Raw genomic sequence first — 15,084 nt, 5'->3', positions numbered from 1 at the left:
CATGACTGGCATCTCTTCCTACTTAAATGCATTAAGCTGCTTGCTTTCCTCAGATTAGGCCTCCACTCTAGGCAGAGAAATAGCAGGGTAGAGGGATTAGATGTGGGTTCCTAAAAAACATCCTTTTCTACTCTTGGACAATTTCTCCCTCCCCAGGGTAGACAGTTGCTGCTTTTCCTCCAGCTAACATTTTTCCCCATCCTCCTTTGTATCAGTCAGCTTAGAAAGCTATGCTGTACTAACAAACACCTTAAGACTCTCAGTGGGCCTACAACTAAAGATTTGTTTCTTGCCCGTGTTTCATGTCAGTTGCAGATTGGAATGGCTCTAATTCATGTCTTCTTCATTAGCAGAGAAAGCTTGCTGGAGCTTCCCCTACCTGTCCTTAAGAACAGTGGCACAACCATGAAACAACCATCAAGTTTTTGTTTGATGCATACATCACTTTTACTCACAATCTATTGTCCAAAATGCCACAACACCAAGCTGGATGTTGATAGGAGGTAGGGAAATACATTATTCAGTGCAAAAGGCATTGGAGAATTGGGAAAAATAACACAACCTACTACTATACTTCCCCCGAGGGGACATTTTAGAGAAACAAAATATCAAATTTCTTTCTTGGAGGTGGAGAAATAACAATGAGAAAATAAAGCCAGTTAACATTTACTTTCTTATAAACTCAATTTGCTGTGTAAGCAAGCACTTTAACGTTTCATAGATGCTAGAGGAAATTTGGAAGAGTGGGATCTAACAATTCTATAATATTCTAACAAAAGAATCTAGCAATTCTATAATAACAATTCTATAATCAGGCTTTAATCAAGCACTTAGTGTATATTAACTTGACTAAACCTTAAAATGATTCTATGAGGTAGATACTGGTTTTACTCACTCCCCTTTATAGACAGAGGAATTCAGACATGGAGATAAAGTCACTTGCTAAGGAAACACAACTAATAAATAGTGGGTGCAAGATTGGGATCCCAGGTGTTTAGCTTTAGGATCTGAGCTCTTCACTACTGCCCTGCCATATTATTGAAGATTAAACCCCCTTAGACAGTACTGATGGGATCCTAATAAGAGAATCAGTGGGAATTTTCTGGAACCTATATCCTTCTATAGGTGCCTGAAAAAAAAATAGTTTTTTTCTCTGTTTCCTTTGAAACTTAAAGTTTGTTGTGCCATTTTTGGATTTAAGCCCAATTAGTGGAATAAAGTACTCATGTTAGTGGTCTTTAGGTAGAGAGGTTACAGATATAATCATCTACCATCAGGAATCAATTAGCTTTCCAGATGCTCAGCTGTGACTCTTCATTCATTTATAGGGATTCCTGAGCCCTCAATCCAGGACCTGACATGTCTTACTGTGGGCCAGGAATTACCCCCATGTTGTTAAGGCCTTACATCCAGATCCCACAGCGAAATCTCTGTCCACTATCCACTCTTCCTTCTGTCCTTCTCTTCCCTACACTTGATCTGAGCACTAGCGTTTGTGAAAGCAACAATCCCAGCATACATCACTGTTCAGATTCTACCTCCCTCTGTCACCTTTGATACTGACCTGGGGAGGGTACATTTTCCAGGATGAAATGCCTAAGTGACACATCTGTGCTTTCCCCCTTACTTCACATATATGCAAACATACAAATTCCAACACGAACACACAAGGACATGTACATACACACGCAGGCAGGCACACACATTCCTCCTGATCTTTGGTTTCTAGATATTTTACTTTCTGAATGTTAAGTACCAAGTTGTTGGGACAAAGTGCCAGGGAGGACACCCTGGAGCCACCACAACATAGAGGGATGGGTGCCAAGTCTGTATTTCCCGTTTCTTTCTTTTTTATGTAAGGATTTTTACATTGGGACACTTAATTAAAATTGGCCACTTATTACTTCTTTAGAAAATACCTAGTGTAAATGTAAAATGGTAAAAATGGGCTTTCTTTATTCCTCTTGTACCACAAGTCAAGATACATTGTTCACAGAGAGCATCAGGGCCCATTATTGAACGCTGCATGTTCTAACATTAGGAAATGCAATATTCTCTAGTTATAAGTATCCTAAAACAAAGGATTTCTTTTTTAAGTTTTAGGTTTTCCAAAGGTAAAATGAGAGACCATTAGCTCTCTGCTGAGATAAAATATATTTCCTGACTTGTGTATAGTTTTTTTTTCTTGGATATAAATAAATTCCTTTAATCCGTCATAAAATGTAAGTACTCCTGAAACTACTACTGTAGACCAATATCTTAGACCTTCATTCTTAAAACTCTGTTTATTTCAGATTACCAGAATCTTTTGAATTGCTAGTTGACTTCTTGGGCTGAATTCTCAGGACCACCAGTAAAGAATGGAGGAATGAGATAAGAAAGGGGAAAACATCAAGAAAATATGCATTAGAGAGCAGGTTTCCACTGTGGGCCCTTGGGGTTTGATCTTACTGTGACACTCTGAGAGATACTAAAGAAGCTTTCTGCCCCACATTGATCTCATTTGTTATTCATCAATGTTTAAGGACTGCTTCCAAGGGCCTTACAGCCCTAGCACTTCAGTCTTCTCACCTATGGGCCAAGGAAAAGCTCTTAGCTGCTTACAGCTATAGGCATGTACTGGAATTTTGAGCTTTGAAGGAATTTAAAAGGATCCCTGCAGTATCTGCTGTAATTGGTGCAAGGCTATGAACAGACAGCTCATTAAGTGATGTTGGGATACATGAAAACAATTCGTAGGCTACTTCATTGTTCATCTTTTCACATCCTTTTATGTCTTAATATACATAGTGAATCTCTAAGAGGAAGTTGTGGGGTACACAATATATGCTCTACTATACTACTTTACTTTAAAACTATTTTTACATATACTATCTACCACACATCTTAGTTTATCAGCTTTCTAGATGTATCATGATCTAAATGAATTATCTTATTTTTAATAACTTCTATATTATCTAGTTCTGGAATATGAGTTTAATTATGAGTGTAACATATAATTAAAAATGAAAACATAATTAAACACAAATATTTGGATATTGAAATTCTCATTTCTAGAAATTAGAATATCTAGAAGTAAATGATAATGAAAACATTGCATATGAGTAGTCATGGCATATAGCAATCCTTAGAGGAAAATTTATAGCACATATGCATATATGTATGTGTATATATGAAAGCAGCCTGAAGATTGAAAATTAATAAGCTAACAACTTGAGAAAAATAAGTTGGAAAAAGAATAAAAATGATCTTTTTCTCTTCCTTGTTTTGTACATGAATGGTGAAGTATTCACATACTATAAAAGCTGATGAGACACCTCTGATGTTTAGTCTCCTAGCTGCTGCCTGCCTGGCCCTTGCCGTGGGGCCATGGTCCTTCTGAAAGCGTGCCACATCATTCCCTAATGCTAATGCTTGCTTAATCTTTGTTTTGCCTTTTCTTTTTGTTACCTCATGCCTTCGGAATCTCTTTTCTAAAGAGAAAATAGTAGTACTTTTTGAAAATACCAACCAAGACTCTTTGTCTTCAAACTGGCAAGTCTAGCCCATTGGTATTTATTGTGATTAATGGTATATTTGCAATTATTTCTACTATTTAGCCTTGCATTTTCTTTGAATAATGTTTTTTTTCTTAAATTTCTTTAGTGTTTTCTGTTGGTTTACATTTCTTCTCTTCCATTTCCACCTGACTCATTTAGAAAGTTATACAACCCATGACTATTTCTGAATCAGGCAGATTATCTGGTGTACATGTGGTTTAACTGGGGGAAACTCTAACTAGACTGTACTCACAAGGCTTGACCATGCAAAAACCTCTTCTGATTTATCTATCCTAAGATGGCAACCACAGAGGTGAGTGTCCTTCAATTCTATATGGATGGATGTAGAAAACAATGAAAGCATACAAATTTCAACAGCAAAAGTTTGTGAAGAAATGAAAGTATGAAGCTAATATTTGGAAACAATGAGAGTAATATCCACTGAGAGGCTTTGCTTAACAAATGCAAACAATGTAACGTAATTCCTTGTACTCTCAATTAACCTGAAAAAATAAAAACACCCTCAAGACTATAAAAAAGAAGGAAAAGCATCAGAAATGATAAATATGATAAAAAGCAACAGAAAGTTAAAAAATAAAAAATATCTGCTGATTAGTTGTTATTTTGAGTGAACATATGACTTTTGCTTATATTTCTGAGAGTTTCATTTATTGCCTCATACAAAAATTTTAATTGATTTGATACTGGCATGGAAAAGAGAGTTTGTATAGACTTTGGCTTCCCCATAAATGTCCTTAAAATGGTGTAAATCTGTAGTTATCTAAATTCCTTGAGATTTGTCTGCTTCTACCTGAAAATACATGTCTTTTATCTATTCTGGAAATTTATGCAATCGTTGAATATTGAATATTATGTTGAATCACCAATGCCCCTTCTCTGCGTTCTCCCCTTCTGACCTCCTATTAGATTATGGTAGACCTCCTCACCACATCCTCCATGGTGTTCACAATCACTTTCATTTTTTCTAACTGTTCAGATCTCTTATGCACTGTCTGGAAATTTTTGCAAATCTCTCTTCCATTGTACCAGTTCTTTCTTCAGCTGGGTCGAATCTTCTAAGTAGCTAGAATATTGAAGCATCATTTAAACCAACTATATTTTTCATTCCAAAAATTTTTAGTTTGATTTTCCTTCACACCTGGTCATTATTATTATTATTTTTGAAGTCTTACTATTTCTCAGTGGTTTTTTTCTCTCTGTCAACATTTCAGACGTGTATATATATGTACTATTATTGTTTAAATATTCTAAATTCTTGGTGGTATTAATCCTGTTGTTTGTAGTGCCTGATGATGCTAACTCATGATAAATTGTTTACACTGAGAATTAATTTTCTACAAGACTGAATTTTCACTTTCACATAAGAATCCCTCATCTTTGCTGGTGGCTATATCTAGTGTGTGCTTGTGTATGTGTGTGTGTGTGTCTGTATGTGTGTTTGCGTCATTTTCTGTTAAGTGCCTCAGGGATATTACACTAAAAATAAACCCATCTAGCTCTTCAAGTACTTGTTCCACGAGAGTTTTTGAATTTGGTTCACCAAGTTGCCAGAATTGGAAATAAAGTTAAACTACTGTTTTTGAATTTTTCAGTTCAACTCTCTTAGTCTCAATAAATTTGTATTTCATGACAGGCATTGCTTGAAGCCATTCTGTAGACACTTTAACTCTTTAACTTGCCCACTAAAAACAGCACTTGGTCACAGCATTGTGGTTGGGAAAAAAAAAAGCTCTGGAGTTTGATGATCTCAAGTTGGAATCCCTTTTTTTTATTTACAGGCTTGGTGATTTGTGTCAGATTAAGTAGTTTTCCTGATCCTTGGCTTCTTCATGAAGACAGATAAGGAAAGAAAAAAATAAGAAAAGGAAAAAGAAAAACAGAAAGAGGAAAAAGAAGAAAAAGGAAAGGAAGGAAAGGGAAGGGAAAGAGGAGGGGAAGGGAAAGGAAAAGACACACCTGACTGACTTATATATAATATGTATTTAAAGCACCTGGCTTAATGCACATAGTATGAATTCAGGAATGTTAGCTCTTAAACACATAGATCATGTATACATTAATGCATTTATGGGGTACAAGGTGCTCATTTCATAGAGAATTAGGAACGCTTACATCACACTGGTTAATATATGCCTCATCTCATTTACTTAATTTTTGTGTTAAGACATTTATACTCTATACTAATAGATCTGACATGTACCCTTGCATTGTGTTTATGATTTAATAACTAAAAAAAATTTTTTTAAAGTAGCCAGAAAAGAGAAAAAAAGAATGTTAGCCCTTTTCTCCTGAACAGAGACAACTTTACAAGCCATCTTAAGCAGCTCTAAAGCACATTTGTTGCATTCTGAGCTAGAATCTAAGAGAGTCTATTCCAAGTCAATTAAATGCAGCTAAAATTGATAAAAAATACCTGTATTCTATATCACATTGCTATGGGCTGAATGTGATACCCTAATTCCTAGCACTCAATGTGATGGTATTTGGACATGGGGAGGCAATTAGATCCTAAGGATGGAACCCTCATGATGGGATCAGTGCCCTTTTAAGAAGAGACACTAGAGAGCTTGTTTCTCTTCTCTCTGCTCTTCTCCATGTGAGGACACAGCAAGAAGCTGGAAACCAAGAAGCAGGCTCTCACCAGACCATGGATCTTCACCCTGGCCTTCCCAGCCTCTGGGACTATGAAAGATGTTTGTTACTTAAGCTACTCAGTCTATGTGTTATACCCCTTACTATAACACAGTAATGTGTTATAACAGCTGGAACTGACTCATACATATATATTTTGCTAAGTTCCAACTCAAGCTTTTCCAGCAACAAACTGGCAAATGATGTCACCTCCTGTGGCCAGTTTCCTTAGAATAAAGACAGTGTTTCAGTTCTCTTCTAACTCTTAAACAGTATATGATTATATGCATTGTCAGAAAAATGTAATATTCACATTTTATTTATGAGGGTCAAAGCTCTTTCATAAATGGAATCAGATAAAAATCCATGTCTTTCATCTTTGGTAGGTCCCAAAGACTCTGCCTTGGATAAAATTTGTGATGAGAACGTAGAGAACAGACTTGGGAGCAAGTTTGCAATTGAGTGATTGCAGGCTGTCCGGTGCAGTCTGACAATGACATTTCAAAAATCAATTCCGTGATTCCCATCCATCTTTTATCTCCGGGGAAGTGTACTTCTTGTCAGTTGTAGCATTTCAAGTCGATATTCCCCAGATTTTTATAAAAAAGAATAAGATACATTGGAATTGTCATGATTAAGAGAGCTTGGATCAACTGGCACCTCACTCTAATAGGAGTTAATTCAAAATAGACATCCATCACCTTTATCACTTTACTCCAGAGAATTGCAAAGCTACAAAATATGCTGGCAAAATCCTTACTGAAAGAAACAACTGTTCAGAAGCTATTGAATTATTTGATAATGTTTATGTGAGGAACACATAAATATAACTCTACTTTTTTCCAATATCCCCTGGACTGAAATGTGTATTATTTGATTTTAATGTAGCAAACCTAATTTATAGGCTTCTGACAAGAAGACAAACCTCCCACAGGCAGAATTGTCTTTGGTTTCTTTGAAACATTTGTGTTATTTTTACACTTGTATGTCTGCACAGAAGAATAATATTTGTTCCCATTCCATTCCCAGGAAAAACTTAATTTTTTAAAGCCTTTTGGGGAGAAAGTAATAATAATACAGGTAATCAAAACATGTAACAAGGTTCAATTTCACTATCATTCCCTAAGATTGCTCCCAATCTAATATGTACCAAAAGGGACTAATTTGGTGGGTAAACTCAGCAACTGTGGTGTGTATTAAAAACATCAAGATGACATTAGTTTGTAAATAACTCCTGAACCTTAATAAAATCATATCTAATAACAGAACATAGAATGTATGGCTTCTTAGAAGAGTATAATTTTGTCTATCTAGATTAAAATATTTCTCCAGTTAGTTGTCAGGGAGAATTAATTTATGAGTGTTATATAAAAAAAGGTTGAAATAGCTCCTTAGGGAAGACTATTTTGTGGATATGTAACTGGAGCTGAACAATTCAAGGCCTTTGCTGGTGCATCAGATTTATAATAAAAGGCAAGTGACAGTCTTTTAGTTCACAGTATTTCTCAAGTTTGATTGGAACCATATTTCTGCATAAGATTCTTTTAACTTTGCTAGGACTTTTGTTCCTTTCCAGATTAGGGCTACACAGAAATTTTATTTTGTGTGTGAGTCTTCTTTGCTGTATTTAGCAGGGACTAAAGTTAGCAGACATAAATTCCTAGCAAGCTACATAAGTGAAACAGGACAGGTCTATCATCAACGTTGGGGCTGCATAGCCCCATTCCTGAGTTCTGTCCACCTAAGAATGATAGCATATGAAGACATTGAGTCAGTGTGTGTGTGTGTGTGTGTGTGTGTGTGTGTGTGTGTGTGTGTGTGTGTGTGTTGAGGGTGGTAAGGAGAAGACAGAAGTGTTTTAAATAGATGTAAGGACAAATGCAAGAGTCTGGAATCAAGGAAATTCATGCTGTGCTTGAAAAATTGACAATTTTTAACCAAACTAGAGTAAGACAAAATACAAGTTGGTAAAAGAATAGAGCAAAGCTGGGAAGATGGAAATTTACACCAGAACTCTCGAAATGCAAGAAAAATCCTTAAAAAATATTTCTAAATTCTAAATAATGGCTTCATTTTTGTCTGCTAAGGATTGAGAGATATTTACACTTAATTTCAATTTTGCGATTCTTTTCTCTTCTTTTCACTTGAATTCTGGAGTGTCCAAATTCCAGGAAAGCTGATGAGGTGTCTGTGCTGCATTGTTCTGGCTGCTGCTCCATGCTCTTTGTCCTCCCTCCACTCTCTGTCTGAAGGCCCGCAGCAGCTCCTGTCCATGATGAACGCTGCATAGACAGGCACATTCTCCACGCATCCCTGGCTGGGGGACTCAGGGACCAGCTTTCCAGAACACATGTGCATCTGAGGTTCTGCCATTCCTGATGGCCTTGGATATAAACAAAGTCCTGGTCCCTGCCACCCATGAAATCCACAACTCATCTCTGCCTTTTAAAGGTGAACAATAAGATGAACATTCATGAGGTTCACCACCTGGATAAACCAATGGAAAACTTACCATCTCCTGTGCGTTCCTCCTCAATGCATCTTCCTCCCTGCCCCTGACATGAACATTACCTTGAATTTTTTGTTGATCATTCTCACTTTTTAAAAAAATGATTGTATTGGGGTTCTTCAGAGTAACAAGTAACAGAACCAATAGGAGATATATATATATATATATATATATATAGTATGTATTTTATATATATGCACACATATTCATATTATATACATGCATATACATGTATATAAAGATTTATTATAAGGAATGGACTCACTAAGCAATCCTAATTTGCAAGGTGAGTCAACAAGCTAGACACATAAAATGCCCATGACAGTCAAAACTGAAGGCCTGCAGGTTTGAGATCCAGGAAGAGCTGATGTTTCAGATAGAGTCCAAAGTCAGAAAAAAATTCGATGTCCCAGTTTGAAAGCCATCAGACCTGAAGATTTCTCTCTTCCTTAGTCTATTCAAGCCTTCAATTATTCCACTTATATCATGGAAGGCAATCTGCTATATTCAGCCTAGTGATTTAAATATTTTTAAATTTTAAAATTTTGGGGCCGTGTGCAAATGTTTTTGATTACATGGACTGCTTTTGTAATGCTTGAATTAGGGATGTAAGTGTGTTCATCATCCAAATAGTGTACCCATTAGGTGGGTTTTTTGCCTAGCCCCTCTTGCCCCTTCCCCTGATTGATTTCCACTGACTTTTACTTTCCTGTGCACATGTGTGCTCATCAGTTAATTCCAATTTAATAGGAGTACATGTGGTGTTTGTTTTACCATTATTTATATACTTCACTTAGGATAATGGTCTCCAGTTTCATCCAAATTGTTGCAAAAGGTTATTCATCTTTTTCAAAACACCTCACAGAAACATCCAGAATAACATTTGCCAACTATGTGGGCACCTCATGGCCCAGTCAAGTTGATACATAAAAGTAATCATTCACTCTATGGATAGATCACATGTAGATGTATAATTAAATGCTAAATTTTTTACTTTTGTCTGATTTAAAACTTTTATAAGTGGAATAACCCTGCATCCACTTTTCTATGATTTTCTGTCAATGTGATGCTTGTAGCATACTTATTTCTTATAGTCTGTAGAAATATTCATATAGTTTATTTCTTCTGCTTTTCCCTCTGTTCTGTATTTCGCTGTCTCATCAACTATCATGAATTTATCCATTCTGTCTTGATGGATATTTGGATTGTTTACATTTTTTTGTAAGACTAAGAATAGCTTCTATAAATGTTTTGATACAAGTCTTCTGTTGCTTTTTTGGTTGTGTTATTCAAATCTATTATAATATATTTCTGTTACTACCTCTATTAAGATATACACCAGGGGGTGGCACCTGTGGCTCAAGGAATAGGGCACCGGCCCCATATACTGGAGGTGGTGTGTTCAAACCTGGCCCTGGGAAAAAAAAACCTGCAACAACAACAACAAAAGATATACATCAAAGCCCCATTGCAAAGGCCCAAGAGATCTGTGGCTTATACAAGGTAGAAGTTATTTCTTTCCCCAAATAATCAAAGCATCAGCATTCCTGGGCTGCTACTTTGTGTATCTATTCAAAGTATGAATGCACACTTCTTACCAGACATCACTCAGCATTCTTCCCTGAGGACGATAATCTGCCCCTGAAACCCCATGCAAGAGTGTGGCTTCACTGGGTGAAACCTTGTTCACTCTATCAGCCCTGGCCTTAGGATCCAGCAGCTGGCCAATGAAGACTATTTATATGCCCCCTCTCATCCTCCTACTATATAGTGGTGGAGGACAAGTAAGATAACAACAATAGAAACTCCTCATTAAGAAGAGGGAATGTAGGTAAACTCCAGCAGTTACTCCTCCATAGGAAAATTTAAATGCTGGAAGGTATTATTTTATGTTTCTGGGAGAAAATCCTTTGTCTTTTGGCTTTCCCATTAGAAGGTGCTTTTCTGTCACATGTCCTGGGGCCACATGGAAATAGCTATTGGAAAGTGCATGCTCCTTGGGGAGGCAGAAATGTCATATGCAATTTCTGCCTGATTCCACAAAGGAGTAGAAAAGCACAGATGTTTTTGTGACTAAGCATGTAGGTTCTTCAGCAAAATTCCCTTAGGTTTCTCAGACTGCTTGCTTCTGGTCAGTCCCATGTCAGGCTGACCACAGCCAAAGATCCTATATAAAACAGAGCTGTTCAAGCAGTGTGTGTGGGGCATATTTGCTAGCCACAAATGGTTTCCCAAAATATCCAAGATATGGTCCCCCTTATCCCCTGTTTGGAATGGCTGGAGAATGCAGGCTGATCACCACTGGCCCTGAGAAGCTTCATTCATGTACATCTATGGCTACACAAATATTAAAAGTACATGATGTGGACAAGGTTGGAAAGCTCTAATCAAAGCAGAGTTTTCTAATTCTGGACTTTTACCAGTGATCTCCATGTTTTACCAAACGCACTGTGCTTCAACCTATGGGCAACTACCTTGAAGTCATTCAAAATCAAGGGATTAAGAGGGAAGGCTGTGTCAGCAAGTGGATAACCTGCCAAAGTGTCTCAGGAGATAGATTTACAAAGTGATTTGCAGCAGGCCCCCATTCCAGCCTGCTGTGCTTGCATTCTCAGAGTTTATAGCACATTCTGAGAGAATGTCACGGAGATTCTGTTCATTCGGTTCTACTTCCAGGTTCTAAATACATATTCATTATGCTATTGATGTTGTACATAGATCACTATGAAGGTTTTGAGACAGACTGTGTTATGGTTCCTTATTTCATGTCCAAGAAACAGTCAACAGCATCCCTTTTGATTCACCCATGCAAGTTACAACTTGCTTGGCTTATTGGTGTTGTTGGGAGGGTTTTATTTGTTTCCATCCACACAGGTTTTTTGTTTCTTGATCACTGTGCATATCAAAATTTTTGTAATGACTCACATATCAAGAATTCAAAATTAATAGTGGCTAAACCAGACAAGGGTTTATTTACTTCTCACATAGCGGTTTTCATCTGAGCCATTCAAGGAGTTCCTAGGGTCTGAAGCCCATATTCCTTCTATTTTGTTGCTCTTCCCCTCCATGGAAGGACACACGCCTCTATCTCATGGTCCAGCTCTGGCTCCTACTTTCACTTCTCCATTCCAGCCAGCCACAGTGAAGACAGGAGGAACCTGGATAGCCCACCTTTTCCTTTTAAAGGTGATCCAGAAGGTGTACTTAACATTTTTGCACTTTTTTCTTTAGCAAAATCTTGGTGACATGACTATAGCTGGGTAACAAAGAAATTGAGAGATATGGTATATATTCTGAATAGCCAAATATCAATTAAAAAAAAAATAATCCAAGATATCAGGAGTAAAGTAGCTGTCCCTGCCTCCATCTTTATGATTTCTCTTTGCTTGCTGTAGCCATGACTAAGCATGTTATTAAAAATCTTCTACTATGCTGGTGGATTTGTTCCTCCTTTTTAGCTTATTTCAAAGCAATTACACCTTTTGCTTGCTGTAGCCATGACTAAGCATGTTATTAAAAATCTTCTACTATTGTGGTGGATTTTTTTGCTTTCTCCCTCAGTTCTGTTAAGTTTTGCTTTATATACAGGGTGGCCATAAAGTTCTTGTGCAATTTTGTGATCACCCTACACTTCTAAACTATAGTATTAGATGTATACAAAGTTCAAAGTTTTATACCTTCATGGTGAAATTAATCACTTATTAACATGCTGTGGTATTTTTCTCTCTTATAATATTTTTGTGTTGAATTCTATTTTGTGTAATATTTATGCATTTACTCTACCCCATTTGCTTGTGGTCAGTGTTTGCCTGATGCATCTTTTTCTATTGTTTTACTTTCAATCATTTTAAGTTATTTTATATATTTTCAATTATTTAGTTACCTAAAATTTTTTTTTTTTTCAGACAGAGTCTCACTCTGTCACCAGGGTAGAGTGCTACAGCATCACCACAGCTCAAAGCAACTTCAAACTCTTGGGAAGTTCTTATATGTCCAATACAAACAAGACATAGGGGAATTTTTTATTTATCTTCAGTCGAATTACTAGTACTCTATTATGGTAATTTATGCATCTAGTACTTCATGAACATAAGGGTTCTTTCAATTTTTTTGGTATTAAGATAGAGCTGTAATTTTTAGGGACATGCTGGTCTCAATCAATAGTTTTTAGGGGAGATGCCTAGAAATAGGATTGATAAGTAAGATAAATGCAATTCTTTTCTAGATATTCTCCTTCGCTCGGGTTGAAGTATTTTGTAATAGCAATATCTGAGAACCGCAGCATACCAGCAGTGGAGAAAAAGGCACTCTGGTATTTTTGCCAATTCAGTGGCTGCAGTATATTATCTCAATGTACTTTTATTATGACCAAAGTTTATCATCTTGCCATATGCAAGAGCCATTTGCATTTATTTTTTCTGTGAAGTGTCAACAATACTTTAAATTACATTTTTGGCCTGAGGATCTTTGGTCTTCACATTTTAATCCAAACCCTGATATTAGATGATTGAAGGCTGCAGTAATGAATTCCCAGAGGAAATTTCTCTTTTTTTCTGCTGCACCCAGAGACAAGAGTAAAACTGAACATTCTGTGGGATGGAGTCATGCTGGTTTGCCCCTTTAAGGTGTCACTTTTTAGAGTCCAGCTCTCTGTAGAGTTTCCTACCCTGATCTTTCCTCCTTAAGCTCTAGGCTGATTTCCTGTCACCCTCTATGTTGAAAACCAGCCTCTAGCATCCTAGGGATGCAGCACTTCATGCCCCTTTGCACTTATTTCAAAGCAATTACACTTTGTAAGATATCTAGCCTATAATTTTTTCCTCTGACTTTGTTGGGTGCTCACTATGGTTTAAAAGTGTTTGAGAAACAATTTTATCCAGCATTTTCAAGTCTTCAGAAGCAGAAGAATCTTTTTAGCACAGGTATTCTATATTTTGCAAGAAGCAAAAGTCTTCAGAAGTGTATTCTTACAAATATATAAATGAATATTTGATTATTATATTTTACCTTTGAAATATGCTTAAATTCATGAGGACAGGAGCAACAGCTTCTTTGCTCACCACTGTATTCCCAGGGCCTAACACAGGAACCTGAGGAGTGAATGTTCCACAATCGTTTTTCAATGAATGCAAATTAATGTGAATGATACAAGACCACAGAAATAAATGGGGCTGTGAAGATACTACAGGTGGTGTCAAGAAGTAAGTTCAAACTCTAGGGACACAATGCTATTATCCTGGGACAGATCCACAGGTGATGGGAAGTTTTGTGTTGGTGCTTGGATTTGAGGCTACACCAAAGTTTAGCTGATGTGGTAATGGAGAAGTAGCATGGATCAACTGAAAAAGTGAATTAGCCCTAGTCAGTGACTACAACTACAATACCAAGGTTATTCTCATTTCCCATTTTTTTAAGAACTAGAGGTAATGTAACAAGGGAGAATCTAAACTGGGCATTGTTAAGGGACAAAAGAAGATGATATTGAAAGAACCACCTCATGGGTAGCTGAACGACAGGACTATAAAATCTGTCCTGCTTCATGCCAAGATGGAACCATAGGACATTTTTTACACGCTCTCCCCACCCCATCTCTGACCCTTAAAGAAGGGTCAGAAATAACCAGAAATGTGTGAAAAAAGTGTTCCAGACCTTGGATAACAAAGAGAGAAAGACAGTGGTCTCTGGCACAGAAGAAATGAATGAAGTGAGACCTACCTCTGTCCCAGCCTACAGCTTGGAGAGTGTTTCCAGTCCACAGTGCAGGACAGGGAAATCCAGGCACAGCCTAGTGGTCTCCTTGAGCTGAGGAGTGGAGTTGAAAGTTTTGAAGGCTGAGACATGAGACATCCAGAGTTTGCAGCCTAGAGAATCAGAAAGGAGAGAGAGAGACAGAGATCTAGAAAACTGTAGAGATATACTTGCTAACCAGCTCATGCATGCAAAAAATTCACCCAAGGCCAGGGAAAGAACCACCTAAAGGAGCAGGGAGAGCAATCCCTGGAACTCACACGGGGATGGGATTCCCATTCGCCAGACTAGGCAAGCCTAGTAACAAATAGGGCACTAGACAGAGTATTCAGGAAGCTGCTGGAACAAAATCAGCCCTAGGATAAAGGCTCCCACCTTACAAAGATCCCACCTTACAAAGCTTAAGATAAGCCTGAAAAAAAATCCAAGAATTTCCAGGTAACTTCTCTGGATCCTAGAACAAAGTTCATGGATACCTTCTAAATCCTTCAGAATAAAAGGCTATACAACATCCAGCCAGGTAAAATTCAAAATTCATTTGGTATCTAATACAAAGTTATCAGACATGCAAAGAGGCAGGCAATTTTGACCCATGATGCTCAGAAAAATCATCAACTCATCAAAACTGACTCAGAA

Source organism: Nycticebus coucang, chromosome 2 (assembly GCF_027406575.1).
Source record: "Nycticebus coucang isolate mNycCou1 chromosome 2, mNycCou1.pri, whole genome shotgun sequence".
NCBI lineage: Eukaryota > Metazoa > Chordata > Mammalia > Primates > Lorisidae > Nycticebus > Nycticebus coucang.
This window is presented reverse-complemented; position numbering follows the sequence as displayed.